The sequence below is a fragment of the Ambystoma mexicanum genome, chromosome 7p, assembly GCF_040938575.1.
Source record: "Ambystoma mexicanum isolate Mex_15411 chromosome 7p, UKY_AmexF1_1, whole genome shotgun sequence".
Classification (NCBI taxonomy): Eukaryota; Metazoa; Chordata; class Amphibia; order Caudata; family Ambystomatidae; genus Ambystoma; species Ambystoma mexicanum.
This window is the reverse complement of record NC_090939.1, coordinates 856966507-856988836: the sequence shown is the minus strand read 5'-3', so window position 1 is coordinate 856988836 and position 22330 is coordinate 856966507. Positions and strand designations below refer to the sequence as shown.

The window sequence follows — 22330 nt, the reverse complement described above, 5'->3', positions numbered from 1 at the left end:
TTTTCACAGAAAAACAACAGAATTCCATAGTTATTGAAAAGACATACCGAACCAAAGTATCTCCAAAGCGTTTCCTCAGTCAGCTGTTTTTGTTCGTAGCCGCAGCAGTCTTTGTGCGCAGTCGCACTACCTTCATTCAGAAGTTTCCTCAGCAGACTGCATCTTCCAAAGGTATTTCTTCTTCAGCTTTCTGAAAACCTGCAAACAAAAGGTATTTCTTTAACGAACGAACTTAATAGAAATAAGAAAGAAGAAGTTTACATAAGTTACATACCTGAAGTTTCTTCAAGTTTTCACCACTTAGTTATTACCGCGCTCTTCCCTGAAGGCTGCAATTACTCAGTATAGATGAACTTAAGTTTGTTAAACGTTTCTTCATTCTGAGTAACGTTGCAGTCATTCCACAGCCATTAAACTTTCCGAATTCAGAGAACCTGCAAGATTAAAGTAAAATGTTAGAAAGAGAGATCTCTCCAACGTAGGGACTAATCAAATTCTAACAAACTATAATATTTTTACCAAATTATTACCCAAGAAAGCAAGGACATTATAAAGACAAGAGTCTATTGAACATCGCAGCCTTCAAGTTTAAAGTTTCTTCATTCCAACGCGCCCCTGTAGAATACAGGATGGTGAGCTCCACAAAACATAAACACAGGTGAGCAGGGAGAGATTACCAAAGGCACACAGTTATACAATGATTTCTCAGAAAATAGATATTATAGTAGTACTATTCTTGTTATTTTTGTTTACACAGAAAAGGAATCCTAAAAGTGCCCCAGTAACAGATCCACTGGCTGAGAAGGTATTACTCTACCGAGGAGTCCAGGTAAGCGTTACAGTTAGGGGCAAAAGCTGCCCCCATCGCAGTACCCTTTATCTGCAAATAGAACGCTGTCTTGAAGCAGAAAGATCCTGGGTCTACCTACCCATGGCAGCAATAAGATGGGAGGTGGGCCTTTTCTCCATGCATGTGAGGTAATGTGGAACTCGCTTACCCTCTATAGGAAAATCATTATGAGAGATTGCCCGGCCCAATATGAAATTTTCAACGAAAAACCTGGGTCCTCGCTAGATAAGGTACTGAAAGCCTGGTTTGCAAACTGTAAACAAATACTGAATGATATTGACTATAGTGAATTGCATTTGAAGATAAGCACAGGAAAGACAAAACAAAAACTGTGGTGTGCTGACTGCAACCAAATGGAAAGAAGAATGGTAGATTCCAAATTTGAAAGCATGGCCAAAATTAACAATAGGTGTCTGAATTTAATTCCAAAGTATTTGACGACATTTCCGAATTCAACACACCAAAATCTATTCCTCAGTTTTAGACTGAACATTCTGCACACTACACACTAAAACCCAAAAAGGGACTACTGACCCGTTTTGTAGATTCTGCAAAGAGAAAAAGGAAAGCCTGCAACATCTACTATTGGAATGCATGACTTTAAGAACACAGAGATCAAGATATTTGGGAGATTTGATTGAAAATTCACCACTCCTAGACAGGGGTGATTTGTGGGAGCGATTTTATAGCATAAATGATTTTAAATTAATGTTTGCATTGACAAAATGTTTTAAAGATATTTTGCCTCAATATAGTGGCTTTATATAGCTGTTGAAGGGGGAAGGATAGCTTCTTTATCAAGGGGAGAGAATGTAAAGTGGTACGAGTAGGAGGTAGAGGTTCAGATAAGATAGTGCTGTACTGAACTCTTGGTTTGGAGGGTGTAATTCACTGCCTACCTCTTTGTATGAACGGCTCATTAGAACTCCCCTTCCTCCTCTTTCTCAGCTACTTTTTAATTTTATCTTACTTTCCTATATCTCCTTCCAACTTTCTCTTTCTCTCGTTTTCAATTTTTTTTCTCTTTTGTATAAAAGGTTCTAATTATGTAAAAGTTTGTAATAAACTGTACACAATAAAAAAATTCAAACAAAATATCTGATAAATCAGCAGGGGTGACATGAGCGTCTCAACAACAACCGGACAGTCATGTGGTACCCTGTCGTGCGAGGTTGGCAGCAAAGAGGCAGGATTCAGGACTGAACATCGGCTCAAAGTTACATTAGCAGGCAGAAATTAGCAACCTTTCATATTGGGTGAGACGGGAGTTGGACACATGCTGTGTCTTCCCTTTAAGCAATAATGACAACACCGCATAGAGAACTGCAATCGTGACTGGACGACATTGTGCTAGTGAGTCGGCCTTTTCTATCAACAAAACAGCAGAGGCGACAGTTCGCCGACAAGCTGGGAGTCTCGTAACAACTGGATCTAGGACTACAGTGTTGGAGGATACAGGCCGATGCTTGCCAGTGTATAACTGGGCCAACGCACCTTGAGTGAAACCGTTGCATTCATCGCAGTACAGCACAAAGGAATTACTATAATCCGGGAAACCTAAAGCCGAAGCCGTTGTGAGTGCTTGCTTAATGGTGACAAAGGAATCTTCTGCTTTCCGAGGCCATGGCAGTCTGTGAGATTTTGAAGGGGCTTAATTATGGTAACATATCCCGGGATCTACTATGTGCAGTAACTGACCATCTCAAGGAACCCTCTCGCCTGCTTTGTGGTCTGGGGCTTGTGGACTTTTTGAATTGCTCTAATCTGCTCTTGGGATAAATGTCTATCCCCAGCTGAAATCTCATGCCCCAGGTATCGCACAGTGGGTAGACACAACTGTATCATGTCTTTAGATTCCATGTAACCCTTTTTAGAATGCGCTGTCAGCAGAATAAGAGAGTCTTCTTCACATGCTTCCGGGGAGGGGGAGGCTACGAGCAGGTCGTCTATGTACTGCATTAGCGTCGTCCCTCCTGTGTCAAGCTTTCTCTTTACAAGTTTGGAGAATAGATTAGGGCTCTATGTATCCCATCGGAAGATGAGTGAACATATACTGCATGGATTTATAGGTAAATGCAAGCAGATTCTGGCTGTCAGGATGTATAGGTATGGAGAAACATGCTGAACACAGATCTACAACAGTGAAGTTCTTGGCCGAGTAGGGAATGCATGACAAGATGGTAGCCAGGTTAGGTACAATGGGAAAATCTGGTAGCATGGCTGCAATAACTGCACACAGGTCATGAATGAAATGATAAACCTCTTTACCTGGCTTCTTTGTGGGCAAAAGTGCAGGGACTATGAGTTGGTACAATAATACGTTGTTGGAGAAGGGATTCTATTACAGGGTAAATGCATTCTTCAGCCTCTTGGGGAAATAAGATAGTGGTGTACACATGGCAAGGGCTTGGCAGGATTTAGAGTAATTGTGAGTGGCTTGGCACTGACCATGTAACCAGCATCATTTGCTTAAGCTAACCATAATTTGACAGGGACTCGGTTCAATTGTCCCTGTCATGAACACAGAGTGCCAGCCCGGTCTCCAGGGTTCGAATGGGTAATTTCCTGGTATACTGCCAGTACCTCATGTCTCTGTGAGCTGGGATATCAAGGTAAATACCATCTGGGGAACAATAAATGGAGCAATTTAGCTTACACATTAAGTTTAATCGAAACAAATTCACAAGAGAACAGGGACTCAGCAAGAATGCATGTTGGTCAGAAATTGAACCTATCGTGACCATAAGTGGGGTAGGCACAGGATGGGGTATTGGCACACCCCCTATACCTCCAGCATTAAGATTGTCATCAGAATGCATCATTCCTGTAAACTTGGAGGCTTTTAGTGTGGAGCGTGATGCTCCAGTGTCAACCAAACATGAAATCGTTTGATCAACAATAACACAATCAATGTGCAGGGCTGTAGGATAAATCGGTACGAGTGGTGCAACAAGTTTGGAGACCCCTTGACAATCCCAACCATCGATCTGGAGTGGTGTCGTTGGAGACTGGTTCTTAGTCATTCCACCTGGCGCAGTTGGCTGTCCTCCTCGACCGTCCTAATGAGGCCAATGTGGACACTCTGCTTTTTAGTGTCCAAACTCTTAGCAATAATTACACTTATCACTCTTCGTGTGATACCTCTCAGCAGTTTGCACTGGTTCATGTGATTAGGGGGCTCCTCTCTTTCTTCCCCGTCCTAGCCCACCTCATGTGGGGCAGAACTCTCCTCTTCCCTGGGAAGGTTGCAAACCCTGTATCTGCAACAGCATAAGTTTGGCGTAAGTAGTTTCTCTGTCTTTGGAACTTTTCATGGAAGTGCTGTGCAGCCAATAAAACCTCGACCAACCCCTTTCCTTCCCACCCTATTAGCACTGCCTTAATTCCCTCTGATACTTTAGGCTGCAAACACATAAAAAACTGAGCCACCACAACTTGTGGCGCTATAATGGCTGTGTCAACGACTGTTAACATGGGTTTGTAAACTTTTATCTAGTGGGCAGAATTTTAGGCCACACTAGTTTAGTGGAATAGGGGATCCTTATGGACAAGCCAGACCAATCGCGGTAGCTTGGCAGGCGGTCAAGACTAAGTCCCTGGAGAGAGTGATTGGAAGCCCACAATGAGCACCCACAGTAAAACGCCACAGAATATGCTTAGACAAGTGTATATAAAAAATACCACACACGCCTTTCACTATTCCACATATATACAGTTACGTTTCGCCTAATGCGGTAAAATGGAACACATAGCCACGACCTGCAACAGAAGCGTAGGTGAACACAAATATAGCATTAAGCAGTTCTTCAGAATTGATCCCTAAATTAAGCAGTCCAGCCTTGCGCTCAAAAGTACAGTACTGCGTTTAAAACGCGCGGTCGTGCGTAATGAGAGAAAGCAGTCCTCTTCAGGGAGCTGTAGCAGTTCAGGAAGGGGCTTGAGGTGAGGAAGAAAAGTGTCCTATTATTCGAGGAGTGTCTACCCTTGCAGGCAGAGCGAGTTTCGTGTTTTGGGAATAGCTAGAGAGCGCAGGCTAGCCCAGCTAAGGTGAGTATCTTTTTAGGGATTGTAGTGCATAAAGAACAATGGCTGTACCTGGGGCTACCGATAAGTGATGCAAGTACCCACCGACTCTCGACACAGTCCGGGTCAAACTTTGCCAGTCTAGGCCAGGTCGCTTGTAGGGTAAACTCCTACAGTTGCACGTTGCTCTGGCTCTCAGCAGCTGCGGAACAGGATGATCGTTTGTGGCCGGACAGTAGCCTTTTCTCAGCTCTCGATGAAGAAAAGAGGACAGTTCCAGTGCAGCACATCTCCGGGCAGATGGGGGCAGGCAGGCAGGCAAGTCTCCTACAAGGACTATCACCACAGCAGGCCGACACAGGGGCCGCAAATGCTTGCGACGTGGCACACTCTCTTAAAACACGACCCAAAGGAGGTAGGACTCTGAAATTTGGCAGGAAAGGGCCCAGTACAACAAGCTGGCGATTCCTTAAGTCCCGAGTGTCAACTTGGGACGGCGGCACTCCTTGCAATACCTGGGTTCAAGCAGGTCATTTTTCTGGATGGCCCAGGAATGCATCCGATGAGGCTCTTTGGCAGGGTAATTGGGAGGTGCCGAGAGTTTTTGTTCCCACTACTCCAAATGGTCGAAGCGCGCTTGCAGGCCTTCAGTGATCAATGCAAAAACAGGGGTCCGTTGGGCCAAAACTTCAAGCACATCTTCGGCAGTTCCACAGGTCTGCTTTAGTATTTCAGGATTCTGTAGTTCGGAGTGAACTTCAGGTGATCGACCTGAAATGGATGTAGAGCGCCTTCTCTAATCCAAGATTGGTTTTGCGCTCAAATCTGGGATAACCAATCAAAGATCTGCTCTCTTGCATGCACGCCAGATGTGGACCAATCACGGTCCACAGTAGTCCCAGTCATTCAGGGATACCAGAAATATTGGCACCAGTAGGGTGGATTGGGAGTAGACTGTCCCAATCCTCTTCCTGGGCATTAGCACACGTGATATGCAGGAGCCCGCGAAATTTGCTGTTTTCGTGGGAGGCTGCATGCCCAAATAAGGAATTCCCGGGTCATTCGACCACCTGGGGGAAGGCGAAGGTACAAAATGGCCAAAGGACAGAACAAAAGACTTTGTGGCATGGCCATTTTCGGCACTGGCCACAGTCTTGAGCGAAATGCGGTATACACGATATGGTTCATTAAAAATAGGTAAAAACACTATAAAAGTAAACTGCTGCCACCAGTTCATCCTAAGCACACTTGTACAATCACCAAAAATTCCTTAGTGTTTCTAGGGCCATTAAACAAAATGACCTCTATGCGCGGTACTGAAAGGTACTTGGCACATAAATAAAAAGTCACTAAGAAATGGTAACATAGTACTGACAGTCTGAAGGACGCGTCAGTTTCCCCATAACACATGAGCAAAAGCCCAGAGGAGCGCAACTGAAGGCTGTGCTCCACTGGAAAAAGTCGAGTCAAGTTAGCCAAACAAAAGCAAAATGTTTGGGGGGGTCCATAAATGGAGGGGACATTGCACTAAGGGACATTTTTCCTAACAACGACCCCAGAGTATTGCTCAAAACATGGTTACAGATGCTCAGGATATACCACAGGATTTTCACACTTGGCTTGCTTGCATGCATTAATTTTAGACTAATCAGTCTTTTGAGGGCAAATTTCAGTGATAGTTTGTACTAGCCTTTCAGTACAGATTTTCAGGTCCCTGGAGGTGGCAGGTTTTTCAGCTGGCCAGTTGGCACGCACTTTCAGCATGGTGAATGTATCTGTGGGCAGCACTGCTCGCAACAATTGATTTAAATCAACACACCTGGGGTTATAGATAGCAATCTATTATAAACGGAACCTCCTATTGGAACTTAACGGGATCCTTTCGTATCTTTTGGAATCTCTGAATGGTATTGAACAAATTAGGTAGCGCTCGAGGGAGCATGTACAGTAACTAAGGTATTGCTTCCTCCAGGCAGCTGTCTGAGTGGGAATGCACCAGTACTGGTATTGGCTGTCAAATTCAGGAACCCTTCAGACGTGGCTGAAGAAGGAGAAAGAAGTTTGGAGTTCTGGCCTCTTACTCAGGGGTGAACGGGCCAACCATAGTGTTTATTTGGGGTGGACTGATGATAGGTTGGGTAGAATCTGGGCTAGCCGGGTGATGGTCGGGTTAAACATTGAAAATGGTAGGGTTGTAAGCACCCAGAATGTCATCAGGAGTTTTCTCCGAGGGTGGGGGTTCCCCTTGGATTACAGAATATAAATGTTTGTACCTGGCTTTGTTGGCCAGTACCTGAAGAATAGAGTACTCGGTTTTCAGGGATTTAACTTGCTCCTGGAGCTTTTTTTGGGTGTCTTTCAGTGCCCAGGTCTTGGACTCAGTCTGTCTCATAGTGGCTTTGTTGTACCAGTCTAGATAGCTGTCTAGATAGCTGTCATATTTATCAATTAATTTCGAAAAAAAAGTTTCTAAACACAAAACTTTCGAATACAAAGTTTCGAAGAAAAAATTCCAATGCATTTTGTTTAATGTTAAAAGGGTTTAGTTTAGTTTTGTATAGTAAAATAAGTGTTTTTTTTTAAAACAGGGGTTTTAAAAAGTTTTTTTTGATGCTTTGTTTTCGAAACTTTTGTTTTCGAAACTTTGACTGTCGAAAAAGTCACTACAAAACTGTATAGTCATGCCATTTATTTAGGTACTTACATGCGTTGGGCAAGTAGTGAGCTTGACTTCCTTTAAAAGGAAGTGGCAATTGGTTAGACTGACCTGAATTCATTCTCACAAGGGTAAGACAAAGTATGACTTATTACGGATCCAGGTCCTTTCCTAACTCCATCCGCATCTGGACGCTATCTTGTCTTTGGCTTGCAGAATTGGTACCGCTCATAGCTGACCGCTGTGCCACAACTGCCCAGAGGCTCAGGTATCACCACCTGACCTCCATTCCTCCCCCCATACAGAAGATTCAGTAACACTCAAAGGTGTTGGTCAGATTCAGATGACTGCTGGTTCGCAGCCTATATCTCCCGTTACGCTACCCACAACGCAGAGCAGTATTTCAGCTTGTTTCAGGGACTTGGGTATGTGAGAGTCAAGGAAAAGACCCATAATCGGTAGGCACAAAGCCTGTTACAGCTCCCATACTAGGATAGAGGAGAGTGTGAAATATAAAGCAGGGTCTCAAATGAGTTGCACATTTATGGTTTCAAGTATCGAGGTACAGGTTTAGACAGGAAAACCATGGGGCTCTCATCCAAATTATTATCTTCACACTTACACGGAACACATCCATCCTAGTCCCTGATCCATACTATACGATTATGATCGGCGCAGCAGTCTCATGTCTTCTTAGGTGAGTAGGGAGCATGGATGCGCTGCTTTTACTTTATTTTCTTAGCAGTGGTGGCCCACTACTTTTACTTTTTCTTATTCAGATGAACCGGTCTGTAAGCAGGGTACCTTCCCTCCTATCCTTGGATATTCACAACAGTTTTCAGATTTCAGAATTCTTTAATGAGAGGCAAACGTTTACCCCAGCCCGTTTCAAACAATACTATCTAAGACATGACCATATACTGATGCAATTACCTGTGTTCAACCCCTGATTTTCAGTCGGCTCTTATTCCGCATTTGCTCTGTCCACCTTCCCAGAGTCTCGGGGCGCTCGGGCCAGCTCTCCCCTCCGAAGCAGTCATCTCTTCAGAGCCCACGGGGATCGCCGGTCACACGGCTGCTGGACTCCGACATAGCAGGCACCAAACTTGTTGTGGAAAAATGACCACTGACTCTTCACGTGGATTCGTGAACAATTTATTAGTGAAGAAGCAAGCAACAGGACAACAACAAACCAACAACAGTACGAGACTTTGATGCAAGTGAAAATCCCCTTCCCTCCAGGCACTGTTCTATTTTACCCAAAGGAACACCTGCATTTCAATGGAAGGGGCGGCCCAGACAAGGCAAGGAATCATACTGAAACAATGTTACAAGCAGGGAGCAAAGAGACCCACTATACAAGTCTTTGATACCAGCTGCGTTCTCACATGTTGAGACACTATTATTAGGACGGATAGCATAAAGTGATACATTTATTGGAGCTGAATATACTGCTAAGAGGTTCACACATGGTCTGAGGCAGGCAAGCATGCTTACAGTTTGATGACTTCTGTCTGCTAAAGCCTCTTTTCCTAAGTAAGCAGGAGCCTAAAACACGTGTATGTATATATATATATATCGAGAGATGTGGAGACAAGCATGGCTATACACTAGACGTAGAGCCTTCATTGCAAGGACTTGCGCAGTAAAGCCTATGGCCTCATCTCGCACAAGCAAGAAACACTTGTTTAAAAATGGCAGTTTGCAGTACCCAATCAGCAGTATTATGCAGCAGTGTGCAAAGGGAGTACATAACATTTTCAATTCCAGACTTTGCGCCACACACTTCTTTTGTTATACATCTTGAGATCATGAATTTGTTTGTCTGGGTTACAATTGTACCTTGCACAATATTGTAGAACATAATAACAGAATCTACTATCTTGATAAGGACAAGGCCTGCACTATATTCTCTTTGCCTGACAATAATAGAAATGGACGGACGTCAAACATTGCTGAGGTTTACTCATATTTCCAAATTTAAGAATCCTGATGATAGGGATCATATTACTATTACTGTCAGGGATAAGGGTGCTCTCTGCGCCATCATACAAAATCCGATTGAATATCAAGCCAACCCTGAATCTGCAAATTGGGATTGGCTTCCCAAGGTCCTTCAGTCATCTTCTCTGAACAGACCCTAACACAAAATTCACCATCCTTTCTTGGAATACACGTGGACACACCCATTATGGTTCTGAGGATGACATACTTTGAGAGTTTTTAATCAGATTAGTGTGATAGCTCTACAAGGCACCTTGCTTACTAATCCTGTCCCTCTTGATGGGAGGAATACTATGCAGATTGAAGCCATACAGGAATGTAGGAGAAGGTCTAAAGGGGGACTTCCAACGAACATAAAAAATAATATTAAAATAGAAATAATTAAAACATTTTCTCATTCGATTTAAGCTGGACTTTTCACATGGTAAACTCCAATAGGAAAAAGGAGGAAGATAGTCCTTGTAAATCTATGTAATATCCCTGACATTCAGGACCACAGGGCATTTGGGACTCATTTCAGAATATACTGGAGATATATAAAACATCTGTACATATCATGGTATTGGGGGATTTGAATAGTTGGGTTCCTGCAGAGCAGCATACTGATTTTCATCTATCACAGGGCTTGGCTATTTTGCATCCTTCTCTAAAACAAGAATCTACTAATGCAACTGGCTATACATGGGCCAAGTTTATGAACTCTTAACTCCCTATTCATTCTTAATGGTCACTTTACTATTGATTTCCCTGGACAGTACATCATTAAAGAGATGAGAAACCCACCACGCTGCAACAACACCCCAACCCTCTCAGAGAAAATATGCAACGACCTGGCCGACCACTTAAAAAGAAATCAACGACATACGACAATCCATACAAAACATACCAACCGACCACAACATACTACAAAGCGAACCCATCACAGAACCTCGGCACAAACTCAAAAACGTTCCTGAAATATCAGCAGAGGCATTTTCGTTGCTGGTAAAACACAGCAAGAAAGCGGGATCACCCATGGATCCCTGTCCCCCGGACATCTACAAATAAATCCTTGCACAAGGAACGCCAGCAGAATACTACATAAATCTTATGAGCCTTTCTCTAGCAGCAGGACCCCTACCAAAGACCTTCAAATCAGCATATATCAAACCACTTCTTAAAAACACAAGTGGCGACACAGAAGACCTCTCCAACTACAGGCCAATTTCAAACATTCCGTACCCGGCAAAACTCCTGGAAACCTGCGTATATAAACTAACCCAAGAATACGTAGAAAAACACCACCTGCTGGACCAAGCTCAAGTCGGTTTCAGACCCGCAAGTGGAACGGAAACAGCACTACTATCCATCTGGAACGACCTAAAAACCAACGCAGACTCAAACACAACCTCAGCACTCATTCTAATCGACCTCTCCGCAGCCTTCGACAAAGTCATGACACCCTAACCAAAAGACTAGAAGACATAGGCATAACAGACACAGCACTACTCTGGACTAAATCATTCCTAGCAGACAGAACGGAAACCGTATGGATTAAACCCTTCAAAACCTCTCCAAAAGTTAACGACTGTGGAGTGCTACAAGGATCCTCACTATCACTACTGTACTTCAACATCTACCAAACTCCGGTTATCCGAATCTTCAAAAAGTACAACATTACATGCTACAACTATGCAGATGATACCCAAATCATCTACAAAATCAATGACACCCAAGCTGATCATTCAACCCTCAAGTGTCTAAAAGAAGTCTTCAATTGGATGGCTGCCAACAACCTAAAAATCAATCCAGGAAAGACAGAAATCATGTACATATCCAAAGACCAAGAGAACGAAATCACCATCCCATGGCCAACGGAAATGGTAACCGCACCATCACCATCTAAGGTAGTAAAAATTCTGGGAGTCCTGATGGACAACACCCTAACCTTAGAACCAAAAGTAAACGCAACAGTCAAGAAATGTTTTTTCCTCCTCCACACGGCAAGAAGAATCCTACCTTTCCTCTCCTTCACGCACAAAACACTCAATATCGTCGCCCTCATCATGTCAAGTATCGACTATGCAAACAGCCTCTACCTCAGAATTCCAGAATACCTCCTAAATAAACTACAACAGATCCAAAATGCAGCCGCCAGACTACTCCTCAAGCTATCAAGAAGAGAACACATTACCCCCGCCCTAAAAACACTACACTGGCTCCCAGTAAAACATCCCATCACCTTCAAATCAATGTGCATAACGCACAGGGCAATCAGTGGACAGGGAGCAGAATGCCTACAAAATAAAATAACAATCTACAAGCCAACAAGACCCCTCAGGTCAAGCAACGAAATCTCCCTGGAACCTAAACCATACCTCAAGAAGAAACTGGGGAGCACCTCCTTCTACCACTTAGCCGCAAAAACCTGGAACAACATCCTAAAAGACATAAGAAACACCAAATATCACCTAAAATTTTGGAAATTACTAAAAACCTGGCCCTTCAACACCACAGATTCAACCTGAAAACCGAATCGGAAAGGAAAGGTATGACTGAACTGGACTCAGACAACACCCAGTACAGACTGTGGACATCTCGCTATGTGAAGAAGCTCCCACGGCACCTGGAAGAAGAACGCCGGTTAGAGGGGAACAGAGGCGACACCCAAACCGAGACAGAATAAACTCCCAATCCAACAACTGCACTCGTCTGTAAATTGCCACTGGGTACCACAGTATAGTGGAATTATCGGGATATTAGCAATCGCCACAATATATGAGCTTTGGACATGGGCAGGTGCGCTAGCCGTATGTGTGGGAAGGGAAGACTAGGGGAGGAGGGGGCCAGATGTGAAAGGGACCTCGAAGGCCGGACGGACCAAGATCTAGACAGAGGCACAGGGGCGCTCCCGAACCCCACCTGGGGAAATTACAGAAGCCCAGCGCCTCAATTCAGGATAAAGATGCCAGCTAACCAATTGCACTAACAATTTCCCCCTCTGCATACACCTCTCAAACTCCAAACCAAACACAACCACAAACCTACAGCACAACAAACCGCAAAAACTTCACTACATTGCAACAACAAAACAAAAAACACACATAGACTTGCAAAACAGTACACAACGACTACCGGCCGCAAAACACCCCAGGCCCAGCCAATGGAACCACAGGGCTGAGGCTGCCAACAGCACACCAATGCTCTCTTGCACTTTTCCAGCTACTTCCCACTAACCACCCTTCCCTTCCTCTTTCAGAGCCGCCAGAGTGCCAGGGGACCACTCCGGTGGTGATAGTGCGCGGTACAAATGTCCTTTAACGTTAACATTAACAGTACACCACAATCTCTGCTACCAGTGCATCTACAATAGACTGCATCTTTTCTCATCAATCCTTATTCCCATTCATTTTAGATATGGTGATACTTCCACAACAGGAGAGCGACCATTTTCCCTTGGTCGTAGTGTTTGAATTCTCATACTCCATACCCATATGTGATAATACAAGCACATTAAGCTCAACATTGGCACAGATCACGTTAGCTGGCAACTACCCAGTTTACTATTAAAGCTAACTTTGTACTGGAAAACTTATCCCCAGCATTTTGGCATTCTGCCTCCTGAGAGTCCCTTCTGTTTGGATACCTTGGCAATTGATAGCAAGGACTGGTTGGCTTCCCTAGCTACACGGAAGCCCAGGGCCTGCCAATTAGCAATGCATACTCTGCATGCTTTTGAGCACTTACTTCTCAGGTTTCCAGCTATCGCGTCTTAGTAGAAAATAGGTACCAAATTTGACCCCAAGGTGCAAGCAACCAAAAGGGATTTTAGAAATGACCTTCACACACTGCGCCAAACAATTGCCCATCCTACCTCACTGGCGGCTGGCATTAGAACAAATAAATCTTTATATCGCAGAAGGTCTATAGAGCATTCCAGATTTTAAAAGAAAATAGAAAGATGGGGCTGGCTAGTACAGGGTGCTGGCACCAATGAGCATTTTGGAAAATAGTTAAAGACACACCTAACGTAAATCTCATTTCAAGTGCTTCTCAAGCAGACAGGGACATTTATATTGTAAACACAATTGTGGGTAAACCCGTGAATTATAGTACTGATCTGAACCATGAGAAACGGGTTTATTATACTTACCTGGGTGACATCATTAAAATGATCAATTCCACAACTCCAGGCCCGTGTGGTATTTGCATTGCATTATTAAAAACCTTATTAAAAACGAGTCCCAGGCTATAGGTGAATGTTGGGACACTGCGCTTTGCAAGCATCACCAAGAGCTGGACTGAGAGTACACTGGTTCTGGTATACAAAAAAGGTATACGCACTGCTCCCCAAAACGATTGCATTGCAGCGATGCTAAGATGCACCAGCACAAATCTTTGCCCGTCTATTGCTGGTGGAGCGCAAAATCACATTATTCCAATGAACCAACCTGGATTGCGCAAGGGGAATGCCACCATGGATAACATACCTTCGCTCTCACTGTTGAAAGCGCAAGGCGGGCTAAACAACAGACCATATATTGCGTATTCATTGATTTTTCATCTGTATTCGATACCGTGAGAAGAAAACTTATATGGATTTAAAAAAAAAGATAGACTGGGGCATTTCGGCCAGACTTCTAAAAATGATCATGCCCTTTCATTCCAACACTACGATAACAGTCGAGATCAACCAATCGTCCATGCAAACATACGTTGGACTAAAATAAGGATGCATACTGGCTCCTCTCTTCATTAATCTTTACTTGGTGGACCTGCAAAAGGCCCTACCTACTGTGAAATGATATCCCCCAAAACGTGGGAGGGCGCGACTACAGTGGGTAGGATACACCGACAACCTCGCCCTGTCCTTACTACATATGCATAGAAAATGTAGATTAGAGTACGGGAGATTGGAAGGGTTAAATGACAACTGTGAGGAGTTGTGGGTTACATTTCACCAGGGTAATTATGACTGTCTAGTTTACCATGTGACTATATTCTGGATCAAAATGAAGGAAATACTTAAGTGTCTTTTTAGTGATCATCAGTTTCTCTTTTCTCTTTGATTTTTACCTTGTACACACTTCTGACATTTCAATATGCATAAAAAAGCCTAATTTGACAGTATTCACACTAAGAAAAAAATAAATTCATAATCCAGTGTTTCCAGTGGAAACAGAGGGCAAGGCGTCTCGGTCATTTCTGGCACATCAAGGTGTTGTGTTTCTAGAGATGACGTCAAGAGACAACAGACATCCTTGCAGGTGATAATAGCTCTTCCAGACTCTACAACTTAATAGGAACCTTGGCAGATGTGTACTTGTGCAAAATATTGTTTCTATCTTAGTTTGCAAGGTAAGTGTTCACAGTGTGCCTAAGCTGCAATTGTTGAGCACCTATAGTTGGGCAACTTTCAGCATCTTCTGATGGCACTCATGCTATATTATGTGAATGCTTCTTATTCTAGGAAGCATGGGCCCACTTCCTATCACTCACTTCTGGCATGCACAACTGGTAAACAGCTGGTGATGCCTTATCTACAGTCTGGCAGGGCTGGAAGCATCTGGGCTCAGGAAACAGGATATATTTGGCACAACTCTCATCTCCTACTAGTAACTCCTTGCGTCTCTGTTCAGATCATACAATTCCATCATCTTTTCCACTTGCTCACTTTCCGTGAAACCATATATTTGTGCACATTCTCATTACACTGCAGTGTTTCTTTCACTCTTCCTTGAATGCCACCTCAAACGCCTTTGGGCCTCCGACTTCCACTAGCAACTTCCAGTGTGACCACCCAGGCATCTTCTTCCCAAACACCACTACACTTGAATTGGACTTCCTCCCGTCATAGTGTGCCTCTCCATCCTCAGCTTCTGCATGATGAATTGTAAATTCACATCTCAGTCTTCCTGTGAACTGTCCATGAGATTCTTCAACCTCTCCACCTTTCCAGCATGTTGGGGTAAGGAATGTGGCATTTCTGTTCTATAACCAATATTGAACACATCGTAGCATTAATGTCACCTGAGAAATGGGTTCTGTTATCATATGTACTCAGTCTGTGAATGCCACTTCAGGCAAATCTGTCTCATGTGAGTATTTTACATGTGGCAAGCGGAGCGTTGTTTCTGTTGGGCAAAGCCTAAGACCACCTGCTAAAGGTGTGTTCTGCCACAAACATAACCTTCGCGCCTTGAAACACTTGTGTATAGGCGCGTTATAAATGCCATATCATATCATATGATTTCATGTTTGTAAAGTGCTAGTTTACCCCTGAAGGGGCATCTTGACACTAATAACAGATGTTTATTGTTACCCAACTTAATCGTACTCATTTTATCAACCTTTGAAGGATGAAGAACTGACTGCACCTACCTGGATTCGAACCTGTGACCATGAGGTCAAATGCAGGCCGCTGTAGTGGAAGCATGAGTCCACTGAGCCACAAACACATATCACGTCCACTTCTGCTTCTTAGCAGTAGACCCATGTGATCATTTTGGATTACTTTCCAGGGTCCCGTTGGAGCTTCCCATTCTAACAATCCCCCTCTAATGTAAATGTCTTTGGCACATTAGGCAAGCGCTCACATGCTGGGGTAGATTCTGCCTCTACCCTGGCCACGATCCCAGCCACAACAAGTTGGCCTCTGCCAATTTCACTTTGGGGTGAGCTCACTGTCAGTGGGCCCAGGTGATTGCCAATGTGGATAATGTGACCATAACAATGTCTGTTAATCTCTCCTTTTGACTAAGTTAACGTCTCCATTTATGCTGCTGTCTTACTACTGTACAATATAATCCCTTCCAACTTGAAATGCTAATTGCTCATCATCTTCCTTTATTCTCCCCAACTCCTGAACCTCAGTTCTCAGCATCTGCTCCTGAATTTCCCTCCAACTGTGCAACACAGGAGGCACAGTCTTCACCCCTTCACCGACAGCTAAAAATTCGACACCCCACCTCTTATCACAAAATCATCTGTTCTAGTGTTGCCTTTCATGAAAATTCACGTTTTAGTTTGGGCTATTAGCTGGTGCTTTAGCGCCACCTAGAAGCTGAAACTAGTCCATTAGAGTGCAGCTAGGGAGATATAGTATATGAGGAGGGACATAAAGCTTGTAGGTGTTGTTTAGTTATTTGCCCACCCATTCACTGCCCATGGCCATGCTACTCTCTATGGCCATTCCAAGCCATTTCCTGTCTGTCCCCGCCCAAAACACCTCCTGATGTGTGTACTCTTTGAGCTCGCTTTAATCAAGGCTTACCATCAAACTTTGCACTCAAAGTGCCTGCCTATGTTTTCTCAAAGCAGTCTTCTGAGAGTTAATGACTTAATTGGAGTTGTAAACTTGCTACTTGTGTAATAAAAATGTCTTTACCAGGTCTGCGTGCAGCCCCTCGATTTATAAGCAGTATGCATGTCCTTACCTGATGTCCTGTTGAAAATGAGCGTTGTCAAAGTCAACAGATTTGGCTTGTGTATAAGTATAAGGCATTTGCCAGGCACTGCTATTAGATTCCCAGGTACTTGCACCATTTTGCACCTGCTACCATCAATAGCCAGTTAATACCACTATTGCAGTGCTTGGCAAGTACCTTTCCCATACCTACACAAAAAGCCCAAACTGTTGGCATTGACCAGCCTTGTGTCTATAGGCACTTACCTTCACCACATTAATTTACTCGTCAGTGTTTCCACTTCTCTACACAAATGCTCAAATGTCACTGAGCTACAATCAGCGACCTAATATTGTTAGTTTTACACCATGTGAGGTATATTGTACATCCTCAAAGCACAGAATCTAAATCCATTTTATTTTGACATATCTGTGATTTTTGAACATTTCCTCAGCGTGTCGGAACGCTAATGCCAACACCACTAATTCTGCATAATTTGCTTACCCATTTTTCACTTTTGAGAACATCTGATAGGTGAAAGGTAGCCCATACCTACAGGGGTACCCTTTAAATACAGGTACCCCTTAACACGCTCACACCAGATTAATAATTCACCCCTCTCGGGAATTAAGGCCAAGAGTCATTTTGCAAGGATAACAATTTAATCTGTACAAAAATGAGGATGGGGGTGGGCAAAGGACTCTGCCCTCCCGACCAGCATTCTGTCCTTCTTCCGGCCCAGCTCCTCCAGACTGATGGCAAGCTGGCGCCTTTATATACCGTTCAACTTGGTTACTGGATACTGGAACAGCTCATCCAAAACTGTCTTTATTCCTTACAAGGGACACTGCAGTCTTCCTTCTTGCATGACCAGGTTACACACTACTTAGCAAACTGCTGCCTATCCCGGAATACATTGTCACTTCATTTTTCATCATTTTGCTATATTATAAACATTTATATATAAACACACCTTCCCGCCATACTCTCAACACTTCACTCAATATCCTCATATTTTATCTGGTCCAGTAATTCTGCTTAAAAACCTTGTGTTTCCATGCATTAAGCATGGACACTCCTATTCTTAGTATACTTGGGGATTTGATGGACAGGAAACGGCTGCTCAGCTCCTTTGTGTGCTCTGTCTGAGCTAGCCGGGCACCAGGCAATGCCTGTAGTCTATTTTTAGCACAGGCTGCGTTCCTTTTAGCACAGAGGATTGTGCTCTTTACCGTGCTCTGAGAAAACTAAATACATTGTAACATTTTTACAAATTCATTCAACTAATAGTTATTTGCACCTTATATTTAAATCCTAACTATTTTAATTTAGTGGTCACCCATGTCTGTGTGTGATTATTTTTGCATGATAAAAGTTTTCTCAGTGCTATAGTGCTTAGAGAAATCTTGCCTAATGTGTAAAGCACTTGGGGGGGTGCAGGAAGGCACCAGCTCCTCCCGAACAAAGGGTATAGGTTGCCTGGATCATCACTAGTGGGGTATTCTACCATCGCTCCTGTTCCTCCCTGATGGGACTTGATAACTAAATTGGAACTCCCATCCGTGTAGAGTGTAATAACATGTTGCTACTTTAATTTGTGGGCAGCAGTTCTTCAGAACATGATGTGCTGTATCATGCACTTGATATCACGCATGTGTGATCTCTTACGGTTTGGTTTACTCCGTGGATTGCCGGTTCTTCTGGATAGAAGGGTTTTTCTCTACTCCTCAAGACAGCAATGCACATAGCTGTCCGAACACTGCTAAAGTTTCCCTCATTTACTTTGCCATTTAGTAGGAGAGTCAATGGTGTATGGTGCTTCTTGAGATAAAAGAGCCTTCGCACTACCCAGTATGTGCAGAGCACGGTCTTGTATTGCAGGTCAGTCCTCTTAACCACTTGACACCCATTGTTTTTTCTAATCTCTTTTAGAATAAATCCTGTTTGAGGCAATCTTTTGTGTTGGTCTCTGTTTTCTGGAATCAAGCCAATGAGGATCTGATTCATGCGTGTGTGCAAAGAATAGTGGCGCCTTCTGGGTGCATCGACGTGGGTGCACTTGGGCGTTTGAAGGGCATGCTCTCTGGTGCCAGTGTGTACCAGGCAAGTGAAGGATATTCATTGCAAGAAATAAGTATTGTGTTACTTTAATACCCCTAAACATATAAAGTTATTTCTAAACTTCACATCCTGCAGTCAATCCTCTTGCTCCATGTTCTGGGATCTCCACCAGTGACATTGCTGGGTAAGTTCCAAGAGTAGGCTATATGTTCACGAGGTTGTGTGCTGATAACAGTAGCAACCCAAACTGCTTTAGTACAATTGGTTCAAGATATACGAATGCCCGATCAAGGTTTTATAAAAATAGAAGTACATTAATAATACAATCAGTGCAGCAAACTAATTAAAAACACTACAAACCCACCCCTGCAAAGGAAACACAGAGAATGCAGAAGGGTACTCGCTCTTGTTTGATAAGCAGGGGTGTTCAGGCAACACTGTGATTAGTTCCTGCATATGTCTTTTTAGAAAAAGGTAGCGAAGGGGAGCTTGAAAGTCACAATGGTCCCAAAAAGTGGATCAGGGGACAGACCCCCTTCACAGGACCTTTAAGCCTTATCTTTGTTGTTGAACTGTGTCAAGCCTGGCTTCTAGGTGCTTTTGTTGCGGGGGGTCTAATGTTGAGATGTTCAAATTGATGCAATCCCACTGCCAGTCGTCGTCTAGTCGTTGGGAAGGCCCGGGCTCCTGTTGGGTCGGGTTTGCATTAGCAATGACAAAATGCTGACTTCCAACAGTTCAGTGTGATGCTTGAGTCAGTGTCAAGAAAATGGCTGTGCTGGGTCGAGTTCATGTGCGAGATGGCTAAGTTCAATTTCTTTCAGCAGCCAAGTCAGCACTCTAGTCAGTTACTCCCATAATGTAGACCCCGTGATCAGATTGAGATATCAGGTCTACTTCAATGGGTCAAGATGGCTGGAAGGTTAGCATGTGGTTTGAAGTTTGCATGGAATCTGAAAAGCAGAACCATGAGTCATGTTGAGGTTCGAAAGGCGCCTAGTGCGGTCAGTCCAACACAAGGATTTCTGTAGGTGACGAAACACGATTCCAGTTGTTTCTCGGTTGCTGGGAGGCTCGATCCGGGGCCTCCAAGACAGAATGACTCTTTCACTTTCAGTTCAGGATACTGGTTCCAGTGCCACAGCCAGCAATGAGGCCTTGGTCCACAGTGGCTTATCCCAAGTGATCCCTGGGGATGGTCAGGGACCAAGCTCCACTCTGCCTTGGATTCCTCCTCTTTTCACCTCCCTGGCAGAGGACTTTGGGATAGCTTGCATCCCCCAACAGATAACCAAATTAATGTTTCTTGTTCGCCTGAGTGTCCAAAGCTGAATCAAAGAAGGGGGTTGCTCCCTTTTATGTAAAAGGAAAATGCCACAGGTCCAAAGGGAGTGTACTTTTAAGTCTGTTGCAACAAGTGTTCTTTGTCTTCTCAAATCACCCCGAGAGGACCTTTCCTGCACACAATGGGAGGAGGAAGAGGTAGAGAGCCCTAACAGAAACACAGATGGTGGACCCCCTCTCTCAGCCCACCTCTCCCTCCTGGATACTTTAATTCAGCCTGGTATAATGGTGGCATTGTTATGGTGGGGTTGTTATGACAGGGCTGATTTTCAAGAACCGGTTGGCAAGAGATCTCTTGAGGGATGGTTCCTGTGCCCGGATAGGTAGGTGTTTACCTTCCTACAGGATGGTAAAAAGGCAGCAGCATGCCTACTGTGACACATGGCATTTGAGGAAACAGTCAGACCAGACGCTACAGCACATCCGTCCTGCCACAGCCAGGCCCTACTCAGAGAGCTGACACTAATGTGATATTAAAGTTCTGTGTAGTTGTGTGCTCTTAGGAGTCATGCCACAACCATGTGTTCTATTTAATGATTTACATGCCACCAGATTGACTAAGGTCCACAATTATTCATGTTTTAATCGTGTGCAAAAGATTAAAAAGCCACCGCTGCCGACAGGTTTGTTGTGTTTCAGCAGCTGTCAGGAATTTGCATGTGGATCAGGAAAAGTGGGCCCCACTATCCAATGTAATGTTTAATATGATATATGTGTGAGTAATGTTCAGTTCGAAGGTGCATCCCAGTATCCACATGGCAGAATGCAGTGAGGCAAAATAGGGAGGGAATGAGGAACATTCTTCAGATGTGGTTGCATTTAAATAGCCTAACCTTGCATTATTCAATAAAGTTGTTCAGAACCGTGAAACAGAATATTGATAATAACATGATTTTTTAAATCATGATTATCACTATATCTTCTTATAAGCAATACATAGTTCACAGAGGCAGCTGAAATTTGGCCAATGCATTTTAGACCCTGCTTGGTCTTTCAACATGCAACACTCTAAAAAATGTATACACAATGAGTGTGTTAAACTGTGTTTACAAGGGGAAATTGCCCATGAAGATTCATAAATGAATGACAAACATAAAAAGTAGATACCTGTGTGGGATGTTAGAAATATAAACAAGTGTGAATGTGGGAAAGAATAAAAGATTCTAAATTATGTACAGTACGCAAGGATTTCAAAAATGAAGACTCAAGACTAGTCAATAATTGTGACGGACCCATACGTGTTGTCGAGCATCCAAAAGTTTGAAAAGCAGATAGTTGTGCAGCACAAGCACACAAAGAAATCTGTAAAGTGGGGCAGTTCAGAACTACTAAATAAAGAACACAATTATATTTAATGAAAAATAGAAGATTGGAAGAAGTGTCAAATTATTCTTGCATGTAAATCTTTAAATCTCATGCTTGTCTTGCTTGTAGTGAAAACCGCAGAATTACTGTACAAGCTACTCGGGTAACTGTTCAACTCCAGTCTGGAGCAAAACATTTTAAAAAACACATACATTTAAGAGAACTATGTGTAGAACTCTCTTCTTTATTTTCACAACAACATTTTCCTAATCTCAACGTTGTCTTCCAGCATTATAACTCAGCAGGTGTTGAAAATTGTAGCAAGCATATTGAGCTACGCTGGACAACTAATAGATGACAACACCAGCATCAGAACAAATACTCGTGAAAACCTAGCGTGTATGTTATGCGGGTTAACATTATATTGTCGATGGCTGCGATGATGTCACAAGGTGCTTGTCACTTGAAAACACACAGCAAATAGAGTTCAATTGGTAGAGGCAATAAAATCCTCAAGTGAAAACAATTCATCTGTAGTAGCCAATACATGTGATGGATGAAATACATGAAAATGTGCAAAAATAGATTATCATAATACAGCACCAGAAGGTTGAGTGGCAACAAATAATATCAGCTTCTGTAAAGAAGCACATTAAGAGAATGGATTAGAGGAATATATAATATAAAAGTTCAATCAATGTC

The 22330-nt window shown here is 43.3% G+C and overlaps 1 protein-coding gene across 5 annotated transcripts in view; it reads left to right on the top strand.

The window, feature by feature from the left end:
• The window catches only part of DHRSX (dehydrogenase/reductase X-linked), a 1538459-nt gene that overhangs the window by 210147 nt on the left and 1305982 nt on the right, over positions 1 to 22330 (top strand). For 2 of the 5 annotated variants that reach the window (XM_069637028.1, XM_069637029.1), the window contains exon 2: positions 758 to 829. The exons of the other annotated variants lie outside the window; for them this stretch is intronic. The gene's annotated coding sequence lies outside the window, so the exon portion shown is untranslated. The remainder of the gene's footprint in view (positions 1 to 757; positions 830 to 22330) is intronic. 5 annotated transcript variants of the gene reach the window in all.